The sequence below is a fragment of the Fukomys damarensis genome, unplaced genomic scaffold, assembly GCF_012274545.1.
Source record: "Fukomys damarensis isolate Sample0158 unplaced genomic scaffold, DMR_v1.0_HiC HiC_scaffold_24, whole genome shotgun sequence".
Lineage (NCBI taxonomy): Eukaryota > Metazoa > Chordata > Mammalia > Rodentia > Bathyergidae > Fukomys > Fukomys damarensis.
In genome coordinates this window covers 6,178,570-6,183,591 of record NW_022900936.1, presented here as the reverse complement: position 1 = coordinate 6,183,591, position 5,022 = coordinate 6,178,570, and the positions used below count along the sequence as shown (strand labels likewise).

Here is a 5,022-nt window from a genome sequence, read left to right as displayed (position 1 = left end):
TATATACACACAACATATATGTACAGTATCAGTCACAGTACTCTTATGTCCCAGGCACTGTACTCAAGATGCGAGCACTGGGTGCTCCCATTGCTCCGTGAGAAATTCTCTACTACACTCACAGTTGGGAAAAATGTCCCAGCGTTTCCTGGACGATCCGGGCGCTCGGTCCCACAGCCTGGAGGGCAGCAGCCCGAGCTGTTATACACACAACATATATGTACAGTATCAGTCACAGTACTCTTATGTCCCAGGCACTGTACTCAAGATGCGAGCACTGGGTGCTCCCATTGCTCCGTGAGAAATTCTCTACTACACTCACAGTTGGGAAAAATGTCCCAGCGTTTCCTGGACGATCCGGGCGCTCGGTCCCACAGCCTGGAGGGCAGCAGCCCGAGCTGTCGAGTGCCCTGGGCTCTCCTGGACTCGCCCTTCTCACCATTTGTCTCCTTGAGGTTCTTGAACACGGGGAGGCGTGGCTGGGCAGTTCCTTCTCTTCTCATTTCACTGGTGAGCAAACTCTTCAGGCGAGGAGATGGCTTGCCCAAGGGACAGCGAATTTAAGCCCAGCAGGTTGTAGGGGTTCGGGGTCGCCTCTTGGGGTCACAGGCAGGAGGCAATGGCGGGGTTCTCAGAACTCAGGGGTGCTCAGGAAAGGACTTTGGCCCCTTCCACTGCACCTGAACCCCAGAGGGTGCACAGACAAGGCGGGAGGAGAGCACGGGAGGGCAGGGTGGCCGCTGTACGGGGCCCTGCTGAGGGGACAAGAGTCCGAAGGGTCAGGGCCGCAGCCTCACTGCCCTTGTTTGTTGTGAGACTCAAAGGAGAGGAGACGCCCTGGGTCCCAGGCCGGGCCACGGACAGACTCCGGCGAGGGAGCCACGGTGGATGTGACCGCCCTTCCTGACAGCTGCCACTCTGGGCTGGGTTTTGTCCGCTTTTGTCTTCTTCCCAATGGGCAGTGATTTGAAACTTTTAACCGAAGCGTAGCTCTTAGCAGAACTTGGAAAACTGTGCCTCTCTGAAATATTCAAAGTTCAAGCTGTATCCGGAAAACGTAGATGGCAGAGGACGGGGGGTGTGTGGAGAGGAAAGACCGGAGAGAAGACAGGAGCCGGTGTCCAGCGTGTGGCAGGAGGGCTCAGGCTGGCCCGTGGCCTCGGGGCTGTGCCGTCGCACCCCGGGGGTTTGGTGTGCGGAGCTCACGGCCCGCTGGCTGCCTGTGCAGGGCGCAGTCAGAGGCCTCTGTCTCCCCGGCGCGGCCGGGATCGGGGCCCGCATGGGAGGAGCCTCCAGAATCCTGACAAAGCCAGACACCTCTTGCACGAGCCACAGGCCGGCTTTGGGGCTCCCCTTGTCTCCCACGCTCTTCCTGGATGGGAAGTGTGAGGGGTGCAGTGCCTCTGCACGCTCTGCACTCACCTGGGCCGCAGAGTGGCGCACAGATGGAGAAACCAACTTCCCTCTAAGGGCGCTGCCTTCTTAGGGCCCTGCAACTAAGCAATGTAGGACACAAAAGACAGAAAGGTTCTTCTTCAAAATAAAAGATTAAAAAAAGAGGCTGGGATTATAGTGTAGTGGAAAGGCCCTGTGTTCAATCCCCAGTACTGAAAATTTTGATAAGGGTACAAAACAAGAGAGATGTGCTCACATCATTAGCACCTTCCAGCCTGGGCAGCAGGAAGCGTCCTTGAGCGGCTGCTGTCCCCAGGGTGAGCTCTGGGCAGCCAGCTCTGAGGAGGAGGGAGCAGGCCCGCCCTGTGTGTGCCCTGGGTGCAGAGGGAAGCTGGAAACACAGGTGAGGAGCCCTGGACAGCGAGCCTGGTCTCTCCCAGGGGGCTGCCTGCCATCTCCCTGCTGCGCCTGGCTTCTGGGGGACACCCCTGCCTGGTGGCCCCACAGAGGTCCTGTCCGCACCCCCGGTATCTGGGGCACTGCGAAGCGATGCGGCCTGGGACGGGTGGTCCCAGACGCAGGTGCAGGGCCCTCCTAGCAGGGAGTGAGAGGGTTAAGAGAGACAGGGTGAGGCGTTGATGGGCAGAGACCAGAGGAGGAGGGGCAGTGTGGGCCACAGAGCAGAGGTGGCTCGGAAGCCGGTGGGGCTGCCCAGAGCCTTCAGAGAACCCACCCTGATGTTGAAGCCGCCGAGGCTGTGTTATAGCAGCCACAGGAAACTAACTCTGTTCACTCCCAAGTGGCGTCCCTGTCATTGCCCTGTCTGAGTCTGGGGTCACTGGCTCTGTGCCCGTCTCTTCTCTTCCTACGAGGCCACTGTCCTAGCATTTCATTTTGTACCTGAGTTCATTTGATTTTTGAGACAGGGTCTCACTGTGTACTCCAGGTTGGCTTTAAACTCACTATGGAGCCCAGGCTGGTCTTGAACTCTTGGAGATCCTCCTGCCTCAGCCTCATGAGTGCTAGGATTTCAGGTGTGTGCCACCACACCTGACTTGAGTCGATTTTTTCAAAAGTTGTGCCTCAGCAATCTAAAAGATGCCCTAGAGAGGTCCCCAGGAACACTGGACAGTGGCATTTGGGACTTCATGCAACCCTAGTCCAGGGCCCCTTGGGTGCCGTGAAGAGGGGGCTCCCTGGGGACTCTCCTTCAGCTTGGAAGCAATGGAAACAGGTCGGCCGCTGAACAGGACGCAGCAGGGACAGCTTGTGACCTTGTGGGGAGGTGGACTTTGGGGTTCTGTTCTAGGACCACCAGGAGCCATGAGGATCGGGACCCTGGCTCAGGCTGCAGTTTCCGGGGAACAGCCCACTGCCTGACTGGACCTCAGGTCTCCGCGCTGCTCCGGGGCTGTGGCCAGGCAGGCGGTCAGGACAGGACTTCCGCGGGGGCGGTGGTGGAGAGGGGTGCACTGGGCACAGCTCAGATCAGCCCTGCAGGAAGAACCTCTCTCCGCCGCACAGATTCATCTGGGGCTGCTGCCTGCGCTCCCAGAAATGACACACGGAGCCACTGCAGGCTCCTGCTGGGCGGCTGGCTCCCTCCCACCCCCGAGGTCCTCCCTGCCGAGCGTCCTGTGCTGGCCACCGGATGACAGGAGTCACGGTGTCACGGTGCCCGATTGGGTTTGGACAGCAGGTGCCAGGAGAGCCCCTCTTTCTGATGGGAAAAACGGGACGGGAGAAGGGATGCTGTGGGGAGGGGACTGGGGGACTCGGCCAGGGTGGGGTCAGGCAGGGAGTAGGATGACAGGGAGGACGCCTCTGTCCTGGCGGCGGCCGCGGAGGACAGCTGTTGTTACTTTCCGCTTTGTCCTAACGCTTCTGGAGTCTCAGTTTTCAAAATGTCACTAAGAACAGCAAACAGGTTTGTTCTGAGGGACCCCAGCAGCCTTTGGCTGACACCTGATATTGCACGTGCCTAGCCGGGTGGGGACACAGCGAGGAACCTCCCCTCTGATGCGGTGCAGGGAGGTGACAGGCGGTGCTGGGGAGTGTGTGTGTGTGCGTGTGTGTGTGTGTGGGTGTGTGCCTGTGTGTGCGTGTGTGTGTGTGTGTGTGTGTGTGTGTGTGCGCGCGCGCAGCTGTGGTGGTACGCGGACATAAAATGACGATATCCAGGACACTTCCAGGATGGCGAAGGTAGCCCTGGGGATTCAGTACAGAGGGCGCAGCTCAGAGCCACCGGACCTGCTGGCCGCACACACAGGTGAAGGTGGACGCTGGTGTCCTGGGACACAGGCCAGCCCGGCCCGCCCAGCACCCGGAAATCCTCCTGCCTGACCGTGGGTGTGACCTGGGGACAGCCCGGGGTATCTGCAGGCTGTCCGGGTCCCTTCCAGCTTGGGACCCCCATAGACTCCCCGTCCCCTGCCTTTGTCCCCTCTGGGTCCTCCCTGTCTCCTTTCCCTTCCAGGGTCCCCCGGCCCTGCAGGACAACAGTCCTCTCCTCTCGGATGTGATGGCTACGTTCTGGGGTTGAACGCCGCACAGGTTAGACCCCAGCAGGAAGGAAACAAGGCCAGGACAGCGCGGGTGGAACAAAGTGTCCCCAAGGCCAGTTTGAGCCCGCGGCCCGGCTGTGCGGCCGCTTGCCCGCCAGGTGGCGCTCACGAGCGCCACCACCAGCAGGTGGGTTTCAGGCTGCTGCGAGGCCCTGCGTGGACATACAGGTCCTGCGCGCCAAGGCTCTGCCCTCACACTAGCGCAACTTCCCATCCAGTTGAGAGTGTGCGGCCATCGGGGGCTGCCCCCTAGATCCCCACCCCGAGTTGTCACAGAGGTCGCTCCTTCTCCTGGAGGCGATGCCGAACCAGCGGCGTCCTTGGTGGCGCTCAGTGGTGATCCCAGCACTGGGAAGGCTGATGCAGGAGGAGCATCGTGAGTTCGAGGCAGCCTGGGCTACATAGTGAGACCCCATTTCAAGCAAACAAACAACCAGTAAAGGAGGTCCACCCAGGCCCGCCCAGGACCCCTAGCCCTGACTCCTTCCTGTGAACAGGGCCTCACCCACATCTGCAGGGCAGGCACTGAGCTCCAGGGAGGCCCCGCACCCTGCTCGCCACTGACCCTCGGCAGTCAGACCGCTGCACTCAGTGTGAAAGCGGACAGAGAAGCCGACCCCTGTGGAGAGACCCCCGGGCGGGCGCAGGGCTTCCGGCCTGTGGGGACGGCTCGGGGGACTGGCACCTTGGGAAAGAGCTGTGCGCAGGGTGAAGCCTTCGGTGCCGCGGGCTGTGCTGGGGGCCGCTGCCCGGAAGGTGCCAAGTGGATGAGCAGAGCCAAGGGGAGAGCTGGAGTGTCTCTGTGCCCAGTGCTTGCCTCCCCAGCACCTGAACAATGATTAAGACCCCAGGAAGGAAAGGGAGATCCCATCCCTATCACGGCTTCCCTGGTCCCCAGCGCAGGGACCTGAGGCCTTAGTAGCAGTGACTGGAGCTCTAGCCCCACCTGTGGAATGAGGCTCTGGCCAGGCTGGCACAGTGCTCGGGGTTGTAACTCTCCAGAGACAGAAACCGAGAGTTGGCTTAAGCCCCTCTCTCCAGATGCCAGGAAGCCAAAGGTGGG

The 5,022-nt window shown here is 60.7% G+C and overlaps 1 protein-coding gene across 6 annotated transcripts in view; it reads right to left on the bottom strand.

Moving 5' to 3' along the window:
- Kcnj6 (potassium inwardly rectifying channel subfamily J member 6) overlaps positions 1–5,022 on the bottom strand; it is a 232,191-nt gene that overhangs the window by 40,958 nt on the left and 186,211 nt on the right. The gene's annotated exons all lie outside the window — the stretch shown is intronic.